We start from the raw sequence: 19322 nt of genomic DNA, 5'->3' as shown, positions 1-19322 counted from the left end.
GTCTATCAGCGTAGTGTCCAGAGCCTGGAGGCGCTACCAGGAGACAGGCCAGTACACCAGGAGACGTGGAGGAGGCCATAGGAGGGCAACAACCCAGCAGCAGGACCGCTACCTCCGCCTTTGTGCAAGGAGGAACAGGAGGAGCACTGCCAGAGCCCTGCAAGATGACCTCCAGCAGGCCACAAATGTGCATGTGTCTGCACAAACGGTTAGAAACCGACTCCATGAGGATAGTATGAGGGCCCGACGTCCACAAATGGGGGTTGTGCTCACAGCCCAACAACGTGCAGGACGCTTGGCATTTGCCAGAGAACACCAGGATTGGTAAATTCGCCACTGGCACCCTGTGCTCTGCACAGATGAAAGCAGGTTCACACTGAGCACATGTGACAGACGTGACAGAGTCTGGAGACACTGTGGAGAGCGATCTGCTGCCTGCAACATCCTTCAGCAACAAAAACGAAATATCTACATTTCTTGATGAAAATGCATGTCTAAGGAAAAACAAAATAAATATATTTCTGCTTTTATATTTAATTTTGTCAGGATCGGTCCTCCATAAAATACGCGGTCGCACAACTTTTTAGCAACCTGCTTTGATGTTTGATTGGTGCATGGAAATGCATGGGCTAGCTTTGTGAAATGGTCAGTTAGGACAACCACATCCACTGAGTTTTGCTATTAATCTTCCGCGTTCCAGAAGTCTAAACACACCAACTCCATTGGGGCAAAGGTTCTTATGCTTTTAAGAGGGGTTCGAGCACAAGTTTCTGACGTTTTGGCAAGAATGCACCTCTGGCAACACTTGATATACTCCTTCACATCAGTATCCATCTTCGGCCAAAAAAATCTGTCTTGCCAGGTGAAGTGCCGTGCCTAGCCCAGATGTCCAGCCATGTCATGAATGCCTTGCAAGGCTCTGTCCTTGAGGCTAACAGGAAGAACAAACTGATGTCTTTTCTGTTCGCTGAGAGGATCTCGAGGGACTCTATAGAGGATCCCATTTTTAATCTTGAGCCTCTCCCACTGTTTAATGATCACCGTAGCTCCTATGCCGAGTCCTGCTCTTTTACGTCTGGATGGACACCTCTCTCGGATAATGAATGGTAAGATTTTGGAAACATCTGGGTCAAGCTTTTCGGCATGTTGCAATTTATCCAAAGTGAACACAGGAGCGAATCTTTCCCTGGTATGCCCAAATCTTGGACAGACTGGATCAGTGCTACTGCACAAGTCTCAGTAACCAAATCCCACTGGTCATGCATCTCCAGAAGAACCTTGACTGCATCACACTGGTAAGGTTGCGAACTCCCATGGGGTTCTAGACCGACACAAGATGGTTTCTTCACTTTTTGGCTCTGGACCTTTAGGTGAAAAGCATCTTGGACCCCATCTTGGCTAATACTATCAGCTTCAATAAGGAGATGAGAATAGCCCTCAGTGATGATCCTATGATTGACAGTTGTTGCAAATGGATCCATGCTGAGCGCGTCAGCCACTGTGTTCTTGGACCCAGGTATGTGTTTGAGATCAAAAGAGAAGGGTGCCAGCTTCGCCACCCAATGCTGCTCACAAGCATCAAGTCTCGGCTTTGTCATGATGTAGGAGAGTGGATTGTTATCAGTCCACACCGTGAATGTTTGACTTCTTAACCAATGACTGAACTTCTCACATATACTCCATTTCAAAGCCAAATATTCAAGCCTGTGAGCCGGGTATTTCTTTTGAGTTACTCAGCGTCTTGCTGGCAAATGCGATGGGGCGACCCTTCTCTTCTCCAACTGGTACTTGAGACAAGACAGCTCCAAGTCCATCCAGTGAAGCATCAATAGACAAAATCAGAGGCTGTGAGAAATCTGGGTGTGCAAGAACAACACAATTCAACAGCTTTTCTTTAAGACTCAAAAAGGCTGTTTCACATTCCTCTGTCCAGTCAGATGGTCTTAGTTTTCTGCAAGAACCCGCATTTATTGTTAGTTTGGTTTTGCCCTTCCTCTTCTGTCCAGCAGTTAGAGCAAACAGTGGCTTGGCCACAGATGAACAGCTCGGAATGAAATGTTGGTAATAAAATACCATACCAAGGAAGGACTTTATCCTCTTGACTGAAGGCGTGCATCCATCACCCTCCATCAGGTCAGCCTTTGTCATCTTTGTAATGATTTCAACCTTTCCAGGGTCGACAGACACTCCATGGGCATCTATGATGTGCCCCAGAAATTTCGCTGATGATCTCATGAAGTGACATTTCTTGGGGCTCAACTTGAGATTGTGCAGGCGAAGGCGTAGGAACACAACCTCTAACCTCTCCAGAGACTCTTTTTCACTCGAAGCAAAAACAAGGAGATTGTCCAGGTAGCACAACAAACTGTTAAAGTTCAGATCTCCAAATATGCTGAGCATCATCCTCACGAAAGAGGCGGGGCTGTTACACAGGCCTTGGGGCATTGTATAATATTCGTACAACCCCATTGGAGTTGTGAATGCTGTGTATTTCTTGTCCTCCTCCGCCATAGGAATGTTGTAAAATCCTGACGTCAAATCCATAGTGCTGAAGTAAGTGTTGCCTCCAAGAGCGGCTAAGCAGTCGGACTGGTGTGGAAGTGGGTGTGCATCTTTCAATGTCCTTGCATTTAACCACCTGTGCATATCCTCAGACTGCCATCCTTCTTCCAGACTAGCACAAGAGGAGAGGCGTATTCACTCACAGATTTCTTTATTATCTCCTGTTCCTCCATGTCAGATAAAACCTGGCGCAGCTTGTGATAATGAGCTGGCGGGATTTGGCGGTATGGGAGACAAAATGGTCTATCATCAACAAGCCGGATACGATGTACAAAGCCTTCTGCCTTGTCACAATATAGAGCGTGCTTAGAAAAAACATATTATATTATATTTCTCAAGCAGCTCGACCAACTTTGTTTTCCCTGCATCATCAGTGTGGCATAAGTCAATATTAAGGTCACCGAGCCCAAGCTGTTGCAATCGCAGTTTCAGATCTGCGGGCCCTTCTTTGACATGTCCCTTCTCTGGAGCAGTAGTTTCAACCTGGCTGATGCCTTGAAAAATCTCAAAATCTTCAACCGCCAGGCAAGGGGACACATCTGCCAACTTGCTGTTTCTTCTCAGCGTGATGGGCTTGTCTGACTTTTAAAGGGACCCACCTATCTCCCCATAAAGGAGTGATAATGCGAGCAATCATGATGTTGCGTGGCATCGACTTTGATGAGGTTGGTTCAGTGATTACAGTACTCCCTGGAAACATGGGAATGTTATGTGGCAGCTTACCCCACACCAGATGTTCAGTCCTTGCCAGTAGGGTAACAGACTGTTGTAATTTGACTGTGCCAATCTTTTCTGGGAGTTCTTCACCTCTCCACCGAGAAGTGCTTGCCATCATGTTGAGAAACTGCTCACATTCTGGGAGAAGACTGGGACTGGACACTGGACGCCAATAATCATTGGTTATTTTCAGCTGATACATGAGAAATCTTATGACATTTGTGCCAATGATTAAATCGTCCCTTTGGCCTGGCACTACTAACACAAAACTGAAAATATGTCTTATATTCTAGGTTCTTCAAAGTAGCCACCTTTTGCTTTGAATACTGCTCCACACACTCTTGGCATTCTGTTGATGAGTGTTAGGGTGTGGAATGAGTGATCAGCTCAAACCAACAGTCAGACTCAGAGGAACGACACAGAGACTCTTTCTACTCGCAGCGGGGGTAATCACACTGATCTGCAGTGGACTACAGAAGTGTGATCACCAACGGAGTTTATTTTATACAGTAAAGTAAACAGACATATCAGGTTACAAAATAGGGGTGCGAGACAGGTCAGGCAGAGTTAGAGAGTGGAAAGAGGAACAGCTGGTTCTGCTTTCGGGTGTTGTGAAACCAGCTACACATAGACCAAAATAACAAGTGAGTGCAGAATGTTTCAGAATGCTGGGTCACATCTGCATCTGACCTTTTAGAATAGACAAGAAATATATGTGAGTGATAATAATAAACATTTAATGTATATACATTCAACCTAACAATGAGCTTCAAGAGGTAGTCACCTGAAATTGTTTTCACTTCACAGGTGTGCCCTGTCAGGTTTAATAAGTGGGATTTTTTATTGTTTTAAATTTGTTTTGTTTAAGGAGTGTTTAGAAAATGCTAAATTATTTTTGGAGATCTATTCATTTTTAACTACAGCAACCTCTTGGTCTGTTCAGCTAGACCTATGGGCAACTGCACAGTGGAGCAAATGAAGCAATTGCTCTCTCATTTATTAAAGTAGAAGAACAAACTCATGTTGCTGCCCCCCCTACTTGACCAAATGAAATCGGATCGCTCCATGACTCTGACAAACTAAAAAAATAGATAACAATAAATGGAATTTAAATTGAGTTGTTGCTGTTTATTATTATAAACAATTATTTGTTGAGTTATATCTGCAGCTTTGCTCATGTGACCTGTTGTATTTACCTTGCATCATTAAATACGAAACGAACTTCCCCTCTGTGACGTGTTTATAGTCAATACCCATCAGTCCATACTTTCATTTCAAGCAACTGTTTGTTTTCAAGAGGAGTGCTTTACATTGCATGCGAAAAAAATAATGATACAAGTTATTGTTTTTACCGAAAATAGGAAAAAGATGATGATCGACTTGTGCAGCAGTAAGAAGGAAATGAAGAAGATTACAGTCCTGAAGCTGAAAAAGAAAATATCTGTGAAGCTTCCAGGTGACCAAGGTAACAGGACCGTACTTTTTCTTATTGGGTATTCGAACAATAAACAGGACCTGTGTGAAGAAAGAAATAATAACTAATTGATAAAAGTAACCATCAACTTTCTTCTAAATTGTCAGTTAGAAACAAAATAATTGACCAGCTTATATTATTTAGCCTACATGGAGCTAGACCTTGATTTAGAAGTGAAAGTCTGCTTCTCTGTTGCCTGATTTGATAATATCCTGTCCTCATTGGACACAAAACATTTAGGAAGGGGGCTAAACATACTCATTGTAGTACAGGATTATGTATTTTAGTTTGCGTTTGCGCAGTCTTTTCGATTTCTGTTCTCTCCTTTTATATATATATGTGTGTGTGTGTGTGTGTGTGTGTTTGTGTATGCAGAGGAGATGCTTGGGCATATGCAGTTGATCTTCGCAGACAAAAGACTGGATAAGGACCATAATCCGCTGTCTGCATACGGAGTCATGGACCAGTCTGTCATCCATATGGTGATCTTTCTAGATGGAGGAGGAATGACCCCACTCCGCACCTAAAACATCTCCACCATCACCAGCTCGTCCTAATTCTCCAGCGCCAGTGTGCGCTAATGCTTGATTAATGTCAAATGTTGCGTCAAATATTTTAAATAAAACTATATATTCTATAAAAGCTTTTTTATTTATTTATTCTTATTATTAAACCAATGGCAAAGTGTTGCAAAAGGTAACCGTCTCCAAAAGCTAAAATGCAGGCTGCTGTGGGTGAGCCAATGGGCGTTATAACAAGTAAGAACACACAGCATAACATTGTATATTCAAGAAATGGCAACAGAAAAGGCCTACAATATTCTTTAAGCCTCTAAAGACCAGAATTATATGAAAGCCACCTGGTTAATATGATTAAAAGATAAAGAAAACAATGTGCAGTGAGTGAAAGGTCCCGGCCTCTGTGTACCAGAAAATTTAAGCTTTAAGTATTGGACAGGTATACAGTAGCTACTGTGTTTTTGACAGTAGAAAAACTAATTAATGCTGAAAATATGCGGATGACAGGTGGCTTACGTTGCTCACAACAGACAATATTACATGTAAGAGACAATATGAGAAATACAAGCATTTCAGTCCTGTTTAACAGAGGTAGAAATACACCGAGGCCGTGAAAAGATTGCTTTCATTGAACACATTTCGCAATTATGTCTTTTAAAGTGTGAAACTACAATGCGTGCTTAAAAAATAAAAAAATTTCCCAAATTGACAAAATGAATGCAGCCTCTGATTGTATTTTACTGGGTAGTTATAATTTTGAGCTGTTAACATTGCCCTGAGATCACGTTTGTTGTTAATCGACGTATATCTGTGAAGTGTGCTCTCCATGTCAAGTCATTTTCATTTATTTTAGCGCATTTACTTTGGGTCTCGCCGTGAAAGTTGCTGAGGCAAACAGGTATAAACAATGTTTTAATATTGCATAACATTGGTTATGCAACCTTTAAACTACAGAACACCTGGTTGGGGCGTGGTTTCTGGCCCACAGTTGGCACCGGTCCATTTTAAGGATCGGAAGAATATGTCACATGATGTGAGAATTATCTGGAGAGATCGAAAGAGTAGTCACATTTAGACTTCTAGGTCCGAGTGTTTCGTGGTTTCGTTTAGGACGACAAAAACAAGGAACTCAAAACTTTTTAAATTAAAAAAGGAAAAGCATTATGATCCCCGCGATCCAAACATTAATATAGTGGATGCAGAAGATGAATTTGACTGTAAGTAGCTTGGTAATTATTTTTAAAAGCTATTATAAATCACTTTGATACTTTCGGGCAGGCAATGAATAAAACAAGTATAGCAGCATATATTGATAAAGCTTAGAATGTGTCTTTATTAATCTTGTTGGTTTTCCACAGTTCTGTGTGAAGGTTTTAAGTCTCCAAGGGCTCAGATGTCCTGCGGTCATGTTGTGACCCCGACGTCTCTCACTAAATGGTGCAAACATTTGTTGGAAGAGGTAGGTGTTTAATTATCCTTTTCCCCCCTTAGATATATATATATATATATATATATATATATATATATATATATATATATATATATACAGCAAAGTATTTAGTTGAACATTCGAAATTTTACTTTTGATATTTTCTATTACACTAAGCAACAAAAGTTAAAAGAAATACTGCTTCCTTAATCCAGAATTCTATACTTTGTAAGCAGTTTAACCCCTAAAATTTTCCTTTGGCATGATTCCTGAAATTGATGCTTTAAATGAAAAAAAAAAACAAGAAAAAAAAAAAAAGTTTACAAATTAATCACGAAGATGGGGAGACATTGAAAACGCTTTTTCAGTCATTTTCCCAGAGGTTAGATCAATCTAGCATGACAACCATGACATAAGGCTGAAACAATGGTCGCTTTCTTGCTTATTTTTCAGCTTTATGTAATTGCTTTAACTTTTGTAAATTCTCTTCAGTACTTCTTTATGAATTATGGAGACTGGTTATTTAAGCACTTATACTCTGTAAGCTCGTGACTGGATAACTCTGAGACACTATAGGATTATGACAAGCAGGGGCACCGGTTAGAATGACAAGGTGTTCCTTTAGTGGTCTATTAATAATGTAGTGTGAGACAAGTGTGCAGTTATAGCAAAGACAGATGAAAATAAGTAACGACCTAAATTGAGATATAGTGTTAAATAAATCACAAGCAAACAATTTAATGAGATATAGACATAAAAATATATCCCAAAATACAAATATTTGTCATTTTCTGAAACTGTCAATCAAGGAATTACAATGATGAAATTAAAACTTATAATAAGGTTGTGAAGTGAATATCTGTACAAATATTAAATCCACATAAAGCCGACATTATTTTAGGATTCCTTAAACCTGCAAGTAGGTGAGTACAATTAATCATAGCTGGAAATTCTCTTGTTATTTTATGTTTATTCTATTTTATTGTCTTTTTTTTTTTTTTTTTACAATACATTGTTTTACTTATTTCTTTGTTTAATATAAAAAAAACAAAAGTGTTGCATTGCTGTAAAACATAACCTCCCCTGATTTCTTCTGTTTTTGCTTTTTTTGTCTCACTCACACATACTAAGACGCAACAATCCAATTTGAAAAATAACTGCCTCCTTGTTAAATGTGGAACGTGTTCCAAAGTCATTTCTAAGGCTTTGGGCCTCCAGTGAGTAACAGTGCGAATCATTGTCCACAAATAGACAAAACACAGAACCGTAATGATCTTTCCCAGGAGCGGCTGGCTTACTGAAATTACTCCAACAGCACCTTCAAAACGACTGAGGCAAGAGGTCACAAAAGAACCTAGAACAACATCTAGAACACTGCAGGCCTCACTTGTTTCATTTAATGTCAGTGTTAGTGATTTAACAATATGAAAAATATGGCGTCCATGAAAGAGTTGTGAGGTCAAAAGTGCAGGAAGAACACAATAACTGGTCTGATACCTGGTTTACTTTCTCAGAAAAGGCCAGGTTGGTGTGGAAAGCCTTTTTCCGTCAATAGAAAAAAATCATCAATTTAAAACCGCTCTTTGTATATAGGTTATCTTTCTGACTTTAAAATCTGTTTAATGATCTAAAAAGAAAAAAACAAAATGGGGCAAATACTTTTTCACAGCTCTGTATAAACAAACAACTACTTTTATGCAGTCTCCACTTTGTTGCTCTTTACCTTTTGAATATGTTTGTATATATTTCTGACTTTTTCTGTTTGTCAATATTTCAATAAAGGGTCAAAGCAGATTTTTTTGTGGCCAGAGTGACTGTGATGCTGTATGGTCATATACGGAGGTCCGTGAAATGGCTCTTCTAACTGCTAAAGAAAAGAAGTACTTTGAAAAAAACTTGGCTCTCAATGCTGCCAGGAACTACTTTTTCACCAAACCAGTAAGTATTTCACTGAAAATAGAACGATTAGTTAACGTACCGATACACCTTTTTAACTTCATCGGTTAAAAAAATGACTGAATGCTAAAATAAGATAATGACATATCTGTTTGTTTTTCTTTTTCAGGATTTACCACATAACAGTGTCCTGGATGCAAATACTCCGTGACTAGGAAGGATTCATCCAATCTGAGTGTCCACTGCCGGATTTGCACAGCAAAGAAAGGTTACGTCTATGAATTCTGCTGGCAGTGTTTGAGAGAGTGGAGGGGCCCACAGCCACGCTCCGACCACTGTGGAAATGAGGACTGCAATAACAACTCACTGAATACACTTAGAAAAGGCCCAAATGTAAGCTTTGAGTATGTGAAAGTTATTTGGTGTCCCGCCATCCGGGCCTGCCCTACTTGTGGGGTACTGGTGGAGCACACTGGAATACAATGTAAAAATGTCACGTGTTACAGATGTAAGGTGGAGTTCTGCTTTGTGTGCCTAAAGATCACCGCTGATTGTAAGAAATCACCTAATTATGATTATTATGGACCATGCTCCATTGGTATTGCCCCAAGACAGACCTCTATACCTGTGTGGCAGGTGGAATTCCAGTGAAATGTATCCGGTGATATGATTTTGTTTATTGAAATATATTTTCTTCAGTTAAATGCTTTCCTAACGTTACTTATCAGACTTATCTAAAACATTCTGAAACAAATTTTTTATAAAAACATAGAATCTGTTGTGCTTTTCTGTTAGAAAGTTACTTTGAAATAAATCTCAGATGATAATTTCATGATAATATGACCTACAGTTTGACGTGTAACATGTAGTGTATGTATTTGCATTTCCTCACTATTATAGTACACGCACTGTCTCTGTGTTATAAGATGGTTTTAAAATTGTAAATACTTCAGTCCTGTAATTCCAGTAACTTGTTACACAAGTGTGTTTAGTCCTTATTCTTTAGCCTTACAGGTATTTTAAAGATTAGCATTCAATTTTAATAATTTGTGTTATTTTAATGTAAACAAATGCAGTAAAAATATATTCTATAAGATCTTTGCACTGATTGGTGGGAAAGTATATTTTTTAAATAAATGCTGCTTTCAGTGGATCTTTTATAAGGAGGGGTAGACAAGCTTTCCAACAAAAAACTAGTCCCATAAAGATCTTGCTTCCTAATCCAAGCTGCTTGGTTGAAGTTAACTTTTTAATCATGTGATGTTGTTAATGTGTGGCAATTGGGCCTGATTGTATTGTAAAGTACCTTGATATATTTGTTGTGAATTTTTACAATATAAATAAACTGAATTGAACTTAACAGAATAAGTCATCCAGAGGTCTATTTCTCTTAGTCAGTTTTCAAAATAGGACATTTCAATTCAAGTAGGACAGATCTCCCTTGGTCTTCATCAATTGGAATTGACAAAACCAAAGCTCCACACAAACCCCAAGTTTATCTTGCCACCATACAAAGTGAGGACAGTAAGGCAGATCATTTTACCTACCAGAGGAAAAAAAACATATCTTCACCAACTTTATGGGACACAAAGAGGGGAATCTTTGAGGTCTACAAGTCTACAGAAACAGTCAGTCAGTCAGTCATTTTCTACTGCTTATTCCATAGTGGGTCGCGGGGAAGCTGGTGTCTATCTCCAGCAGTCTATGGGCGAGAGGCGGGGTACACCCTGGACAGGACTACAGAAACAATTGCATGATATCTACATGACAACTGACTGTCTGGGAGTTTTGCCAGGAGAAATAATCTTCTGATTTACCATCACAAATGTAAATATTTGGAGCTTGATCAAGTGTACGTGGACTTTCACTAGAAATGTGTGATTTGGTCAGATGAGTTTTACTCATGCAATAATGTAAGTAAAAAAGACCTTTCAAATACCAGAACAATTTAAATAAACATCTAGTAGCCTTTGCCAGAAAAATGGAAATATGTAATCAGTACAATTTCCAGGAGGACTGTAATCTAAAACATTTGTCCAGATCAATATTCAAATGGTTTATCAGACAAATTTAACCTTCAACACTTTCAAACATCTAAACAAGTGTATTGTATGCAGAACCAAAAAACAGACTGCTTACTCCTTATGCTGGTTGAGAATATATAAAAATTATTTTGGACACCCACGCTCCAGACAATTAATTAATCTTCTCTTAATGTAAAGAGACTACATTGAGAGAGTGTTGAACAGAAGATATTATCTCCTGGCAAACCTCCCAAGCAGCCAGGTCTTATGTAGACAGAATATTATGGCATGATGATATTCAAGTGAGAATCACATACCGTAATTAAATAAAGCATCATCATAAATATACTTCAACTGGTCATAAAACTAAGCTTCCACCTTCTAAACTTGTCAGCTAGGTGGAAAGAAATAATATGTATCTTCATGTCATATTCTTAGTCTGTAGAGAAGTCAATGTTATTGTGTTGCAACACAATATCCTGCATGTGACACTGTGCATGACCTAAATAGTGGAATGAAGTCATGTAGTTTAGGTGCCTAAATGCTAGAACCTTTTTTAATTACTACTGGCTGTTTCTTGTTTATTTTTTTATTGCTATAATATAACTTTCCTTTTTGAATCATTAAAGCATGAATTTATATCAAATCAATACAATACTTTATAATAATGGCATCAGAGGAAGAAGAGTTCATTTAAGACTTTATTTCCCACTTTCTTCAGAAAATTATTCCATTTTACATTCAGCTTTAGAATTTCAAAATTATCCAAAAGGAAACAAAGAAGTTTATCATAAAATGCAAAATCATCTCCCATGATCACGTGAACCGTGAAGTTCTAGCAAGTCCAGTGTAATGTTCATAAACAGTAAAACGAATAAAAGTAAAAAGAATAGTGAGAGTGGCCTCTTTGGCAATCCATACATTTCTTAAAGTTATTTAAACTAATAGTTTCCAGCAAAGTAACACAAACGTAAAACAAGAAAACATAACTTTTAACATTTAAATCTTATCTTTTCTATAGTGATTGCCTTACACTGATTTAAAATACATTGTGTTATCTGCTCATTTTAAATATGTTACCTAGTGAACAAATGTTTTCTTTTGCTCAACATTTTCATAAAATCATTTGTGTTTATCTCTTTTTAAAAGGAAAATATAAATCAACAGGTCAGGATGACACAAGCTCTGACTTCCACAAACATTTGAGCTTTGGTCACCTTTTCTGGAGAACCATACATCTTGAAACATTTTACAGAACCTTACTGTCAAACTGGGTGAGCCCAATAAAAATCCAGAATTTACACCAAGGCTCCATCTAATAGAAGTATTAAAAGTAATAAAGTTTTAAGCAATTTTCAAGTTTAATGAAATCCCAACAAATGTTTTATTTCAACCACAATCTAAGAAGGGAAAAACATTAGATCCAGCATACCACAATTTCTAGTAAAAATACTTTAGATAAGTTTTTAATGATCAACAGAATGTAGATCTATTTTGTTTCTTCTCCTTTTTTTCAAAACTTTGTGAAGTTGACTCCAATGTCAAATTATGAAATATAGGCCTTGTATCAACCTCTGTACTTTCTTCCTGCTCACTGTTAATATGGTGCTTTGTTCTACTGTGTAGAAAATTGGGTAAACAAAAATCAATCTTTTGTGGACATTGAAGTAATTTTCGTCTTGTTGTAGAGTTTTCCGTTTCCATCTTTTCATGACTAAGATCTCCCTGTTTCTTACTTTCCATTTTAGATTCTGTGGTTATCAGGTGATTATCATTTTGATCATCATCCCCTTTATTGTCTTGTTCCTTTTGATTGACATCATATTCAGTAACAGCTTTGGCTTTAACATATTCTTGTTTAACACTTGACACTGACACATGGACTGACACATGGACTAGATTTTGTTTCAAATTTTTCTTTAGTTTCTGTTGTGGATCTTGTTTCTGTACTTTATCGTGCATCTGAACCGTCCTCTCCTGTCCCTGTGGCTGCTGCTTTATTGATTCTTCCCTACACACCTATTTGTTGGAGGAACTATCTATTTGTTTATTTGTTCTGTGTTCAGAATTTTGACATTTTGTGTCAAATCAGTCTTGTTTGCATTTTGAAATGGTCCTGTTTTGAAAACATATTTTCTACCTTTTTGCTGGTATGAAGGTGTTGACCTTGTTGTGGAAAATTATTTTAGTGCTCAGAACTTTCCTTTACCTCTCTCTTTCTGACCTCTGTGTTTTGGTTTCTTAAGAGCAGAGGGGCTCTAAATTCATTATCAGGAGTTTTATGGTTAACACTCCCTGAAGTGTTGTATCTCAAGGGATGGTAGATGGGTGCCCTCATAAATAACTCTGTTACCTCTGACCCGGGGAGGGACTAGGGGCTATATTTCTAAACTCTTTTTAGTTGAGGTAACACCCAAATACTGTTTAAATACTGTCTGTAAATTCTGTTCGGGGGTCTGCTTCTCTGACTTGCTCAGTGACAGAGTCTTCAAATGCTGAAATGCCTTTGAATAAACTTATAAAGATAAAGTCCGGTCTTTCTCTTGTTAATGAGTTGTCTTCTCTCCCACTTTGATAAGAAAATCCACAACAACCTTCTGTCCACTCCTTCACATTCCCTGAAATTTTCATACCCTCGCATTCCTTTTGTAGTCTGGTACTCGAATTATATCTGTTTCTTTGGTCTTCATTTAACCAGCTGCCGCTTTGTTTATTCTTCTTGGTATGATCCCTACTGTCAGTAACCTCTTCATTACTGTAGTCATAAAATGCCTCTTTCACTCCTGTTAACATTTTGACACCAGGCTGTGATGTTGTTGTTCAATGGTAGACCCGCCATGGCAAACACTTGTCTTTCATCTTGTGTGCCAGAATCTGAAATATCAAATGGAAAACAATTATCAAGTAAACTCTGTGCAAGTTATTGTAAAGTAAGGCAGCATTAAAATTGTCTACTACTTACTTTTCTTTTTGTAAAACAGAAGATAGGCACTCTGGGATCTAGTGAGAGATGCACGGAAAGACATTAAAGTCATATTAGAATTAGGAGCATAAATGAAACAGTAAAAGAAAGGACAGTGACTTACTTCTGAAGCTGGGGTATTTCAAATTCGGGAGTTTTTTTTTACCACATTGACAATCAGTCCTGTATGTTAACTGTCCTTTGAAAATCTGAGAACCTAATTAAAAAAGAAAAATAAGAGATCAAAATATATACCAAGCATTTATTTTCCATATGTTTTATATCATAATTTTTTCTTATGTTCCGCTGATTACAACTTGATTTTTGATTTACCTGTGAAGCCTTATCACTGGTCTTTGTCAAAATCCTTTCAAAGTACTCAGAAGTGTCATGCGGTTCATTAACTGAGGAAATTTAAGGAAGAATATTCCATTAAAATAAAAGAGAACACAGATTTATGTTTGATAAAAACAATTTGCTTAACGCATTTTGTACCTTACCGTTTTTAATATGCAACGTCGTGGTAACGTCTGTGGTTTCTGCTGTTCTCTTTGTCAGATTTGTAAATAGGGTTTGGAGTTGTGGATCAATGCCACGTTAATATTTATTTTAGCATCTGTTAAGAGAATGTTGAAAGAGATTCAAAAGTTATATAAAAATGGCACACTTCACATGTCTTGTAAAATCTGGAATGATAGCCTATTTTTTATTTATTCCTAAACCTCTTCACAGCCTCTCTGAACTCCTCCGTCATAAACACCTGTAACACACTGTTCAGGTAACACGTTGCTCCTTGGTTTGTGAACCCATTGTACTCTTTGAATGTGGAAGTTCATTTGTAAAAGAAATGTATACGTTTTTGCTTGAAATTCACTTTTTATTGATGTCTTTAGGGAATTCTTACCTTGATTGTTGCCCTGATTCACGTCATGTGAGGAGTAAACGAGCGTCCTACTCATAGTGAATAAGTTGAAACGTTTGTGCTGATCCAGCACCTATTTTCAAATATTTTTACAGTCACTTAAAGATAAAATAAAAAAGCAAATTGAGGCTGAACAGAAGAAGCAAAAATAACAGTGACTTTATGTACAGTAGCATTATGTATGTGAAATTTTCCTTAAAAAAAAAGCATTAGATTATTATAAAGCTTAAAGTTTTTTCACTGAATTTAAACTTGAGTATAGCATCATTAGCTCTGATTTTGATGGTGTGTTTAGTTTTTTGTTAAAAATTGTTCCATGTGCCTCCAAAACCCAGAAGAGAGAGATCAGTCAGAAAATAAATAATTGAACTTTGTGGGACTTCACTTATTGGCTTATTTGAGCATCTACTGCCAATAATGTCAATCCTTCCATTTTTTGAAAGAAGACAAAATTTCAGATACTTCAAGTGTGCTTTTATTAGCTCAACTATTGGATAGCTTTCACAATTGAAGCAAACTCTTTATATTTCACAGGAAAACAATTAGACATCACTGTGCAACTAATTGATTTCATGTGAACCAAGAAAAGGATGATTATATAGTATAAGAGGAGGATGTCCCTCTGCTAGACATCAGTGTCACAGCTGCTAGTTGATCATGACTGACGGAGCTTATGAGGGATATGTAGGGAAGTATACCCCATAGTGAGATACTGAGCAAATGCTAAAAACAGAACGGCCACACAGAGATTCAGATCTAAGGATAATTAACAGAGACCAACTAACCTAACATACATGTTTATGAACTGTGGGAGGAAGCCCATGTAGCACATGAACCAGTACCAGCATGTGTACAAACTCCATGCAGCCCAGATTGAAGCCTTGGACCTTCATGCAGCAATGCAACAGTGCTAATAACCGTGTTAATCATATTTTTTGTATAACTTACCAGAGTCCATTGTATTTACAAGCCATGGAAGAAAGAAATGTTCTTAAGTCTTTCTGTCCTTTGTTTAAGAGTCATTTACCCCTTTTCAGAGAGCAATATTATAGGTCTGCTTGAATGCTAAGGGACTTCTTAAAGCAGCCGATGTTTTAGATTTCCAACGGCTTAAAATTATTTGTACAAAGGAGAAAACTGAATCATTTTTATCTGTTAAATAGCTGCTGGTGAACCATGTCAAATTTAAGGAGGTTACAGTACTTTTATAATAAAATGTGCCCACAGAGGCTCTAACAGTGCCAGAGGTTGAAATTCAATCTTTTTCCTTGCAAAGTTATGATCAACTTTGAGGTTATGGTGGTTTTAAGGTCACTGGTGTTCTGCTCTGTATCGTTTCACATTTTTCCCAGTAACAAAAGTTTATCATGTTCATAATACTGAGATCAGATTTAAGAGATGCAATATAAAAGCTCCAATGATTTCTTGAATTAATTTATGGTCCTATCACTATAAATGAGCAGCTATGAAACTTTATTTATCATGTCATGAACTGAAAGGATCTAAAGGGACATTTTAATTGTTCCCACTATCAGAACAATTAGATGTAGAGGATTGTTCTACTATCTCTAAGGTGAAGTGAACATATAAATAAAGCATAGACTTCTTTTACTTGTATGCTGTCTTAAGTTTAGCCTCGCTTATTGTCAGCAAATCAATAGGCTTGTTTAAATGCATCATCAAATTTCACACTAAGTAATTTTCATATCGCAGATGTTCACTGATGAAAACAATTACAGCACCCATTTTCTTGCTATCCCAAACAGTAACAGTTAATTTCCCTGTTAAGACTATGTGCCACAGCTGTGCACACTTTACACCTTCTAGGGTGGGTAACATCCATAAAACATGATAGGTGGCAGGTTCACAGGAATGCAATAGAAATATGAAGTGATAAAGTTACTTCCTTGTAGATCACCTCTCTGTTACTGTAAATGTTGTCAGTCATCCTAATGACAACTACGTTTTATTGACTTTAACTTGAGATGCCTACTGTGCAAAAGAACAAAATTTTCCATTTGAGATGCTTGCATCCCCGACTAATGATACTATCTAGACTTTAGACTCTATAATCTTGTTATCAAAATACACTAAGATGTTTTGATTCAAGATATCAACATACACTATCTTTGTATTTGGTTATGAAGTGAGATGTCCATCTATCACACTTGTTTATCCAGCACATCCCACAGATGCTTAACTGGATTGAGATCTGGGAATTTGGAGTCAACACCTTAAGCTTATTTTGTTGGGCCTTCAAACCATTCCTGAACCATCTTGCTCCATGTGAGGATGCATTGTCCTGGTAAAAGAGGCCACAACCATCAAGGAATACGACTTACATTAAGCACATTCAGGTAAATCTCAACAATTAATATATTGCGTAAAAGTGCAATATTTTTTGCCAGTCATCTCCAAAACTGAAACTCATATATTATATTGAATCATTGCACATAGAGTGATATATTCAAATCCTTTGTTTATAATCGTTTTGATGATTATGGCTTACAGGTAAAAAATACAAATAAATAAAATTCTGTCTCTCAGAAAATTAGAATATTGTGAAAAAATTCATTATTGGACACTGATGCTGTCACACCCTAATCAGTTAATTAACTCCAAACACCTGCAAATGTTTCCTGAACCTTTAAACGGTCTCTCAGTCTGGGTCATAGGCTGCACAATCATGGGGAAGACTGCTGACTTCACAGATGTGCAAAAGACAGCCATCGACACCCTTCACAAGGAGGGTAAGCCACAAAAGGTAACTGCTGAAGAAGCTGGTTTTACATTTTGTTTTAGGGCGCCTTTCTGAAACCCAAGGTCAACTTACAGAGAAGAACAAATAAATGAATAAATAATCAATAAAATAACTAATTAAAATACCAAGTCAGTGAACGACTATTGACAACAGTTAAAATCAGTGTGAAAGTGAATAATCCTTTGAAAAGGTGTGTTTTCAGCTGTGGCTTGAATAAGGGAAGATAAACTATATTCCTAATGACTGGAGGAAGCAAGTTCCAGAGCCGAGGGACAGAGTAACCGAAAACCATGTTCCCGATGGTTATAAGATGGGTAAAAGAAACAATAAGATCGGTGGCAGATGAAGATCTGAAAAAGTGGGAAGAAGTAGCGATGTGAAGCAGGTCAGAAGAAGTGTGGTGGATAAAGATGCACCAGCAACAGGTAGAACCGCATCTTTGAGAGGATTAACAAGCAAAACCCATTTAAGAATTTAGGGGAGCTTCGCAAGGAGCATACTGAGACTGGAGTAGGCACATCAAGAGCCACCATACACAGACGAATACTAGACATGGTCTCCAAATGTCGTATTTCTCGTGTCAAGCCACTCCTGAATCAGAGAAGACAGAGAAAATGTCAGGGCTCTGTGTTGGTGCGCAGTGTATGTGTGTTTCTTTCCACCGTCTGCTCTAGAGTGTTTCCTGGGAGGTGCTGCTGATCAGGGCCTAATCACTGGCCTTCTTAAGGAGCTGAGACCAGGAGGGAGACGTCAGCCTGTTGCTACATTTTTGCGGTACTGACCGTGCTGTGCAGTGCTTGTGCATACATTTTGCTGAACCTAATCGGAATTTTCTCTTGTCTTTTTCCCCAGACCTTGCCTGATGGGTTTTTAAGGCTCCTAGTCCTGTGATCTGTTTTCTGAGCGAGCTTCAAGGTTTCGTTCCTCATCTCCCACCGTGAGTCTCCCTGCCTTCTCAGCTTCTGGCCCTGGCTTGGGTGAGGTTTTTTTTGGAGAACCTTATTTCTGTTGTCACCTGCCTGTCCACCCTCCTACGTGGGAACGCTTAAACTGAGTCATCACTTAAGAGCTAAAGGAAAGAAAGGAAACTGCCGCCTACCACACTCATCCTGCCAACCTCCATCTCGGAGGAAAGACTTACCTCCCCAGCTAAACCACAACCGCTCTGGCTGTAAGTTCCTGAACAAACCCTTCTAAAAGAAAACACCTTGAAATTCTCCTGGGATAACCATAACCTTGTCACCTTCCCTTCCAGAGAAGAATCAGTCTACTGCTGTCATTGCCTGGGTCCCTGTCTCACCTTGTTCCTTTTTCTTAACAAAATAAATCTGTTAAAACGCTGTCCTGAATCTGTGGTTGTGTTCTCCTCAGAGTTTAAAGAAACGCTACATTATGACAGAAAAGGAACTGGACTGTTGCTCAATACCCCAAAGTTCTGTTTTCAGATGAAAGTAAATTCTGCATTTCATTTGGAAATCGAGGTTCCAGAGTCTGGAGGAAGAGCAGAAAGGCACAGAATCCATGTTTCTTAAAGTCCAGTGTGAAGTTTCCACAGTCAGTGATGGTTTGGGGTGCCATGTCATCTGCTGGCGTTGGTCCACTGGGTTTTCTGTAGTCCACAGTCAATGCAACCATCTACCAGGAGATTCTAGAGCACTTCATGCTTCCCTTTGCTGACAAGCTGTATGGAGATGCTGATTTTATTTTCCAGCAGGACTTGACACCTGCACACATTGCCAAATGTACCAAAAGCTGCTTCACTAGCCATGGTGTTCCTGTTCTTGATTGGCCAGCAAACTCCCCTGACCTGAACCTCATAGAAAAACTATGGGCTGTTGTCAAGAAGAAGATGAGAGACTCCAGACCCAGATGACCTGAAGGCAGCTATCAAAGCAACCTGGGCTTCCATTACACCTACGCAGTGCCACAGGCTGATCACTTCTATGCCACGGCGCATTGATGCAGTAATTCATGCAAGAAGCCTTGAAATGATGCATCATCACTACATAAATAATCATTGAAGTTTCTGGGAAAATGATTAATACGCTAAAAGAAAA

General features: G+C 38.2%; 2 long non-coding RNA genes across 2 annotated transcripts; both read left to right on the top strand.

Moving 5' to 3' along the window:
- The first annotated feature begins 4553 nt into the window (after positions 1 to 4553).
- Positions 4554 to 5390, top strand: LOC124881368. Its single transcript, XR_007041635.1, has 2 exons — positions 4554 to 4744; positions 5129 to 5390. It is a non-coding gene; the product is annotated as an uncharacterized LOC124881368 (long non-coding RNA).
- An 848-nt stretch (positions 5391 to 6238) lies between these two features.
- On the top strand, positions 6239 to 9912 carry LOC124881221. Its single transcript, XR_007041573.1, has 4 exons — positions 6239 to 6488; positions 6630 to 6730; positions 8483 to 8638; positions 8766 to 9912. It is a non-coding gene; the product is annotated as an uncharacterized LOC124881221 (long non-coding RNA).
- The last annotated feature ends 9410 nt before the right edge of the window (positions 9913 to 19322 follow it).

Source organism: Girardinichthys multiradiatus, chromosome 14 (genome assembly GCF_021462225.1).
Source record: "Girardinichthys multiradiatus isolate DD_20200921_A chromosome 14, DD_fGirMul_XY1, whole genome shotgun sequence".
Lineage (NCBI taxonomy): Eukaryota > Metazoa > Chordata > Actinopteri > Cyprinodontiformes > Goodeidae > Girardinichthys > Girardinichthys multiradiatus.
Note: the sequence above shows the minus strand (reverse complement) of the source record. Positions and strands in the feature narration are given on the sequence as shown.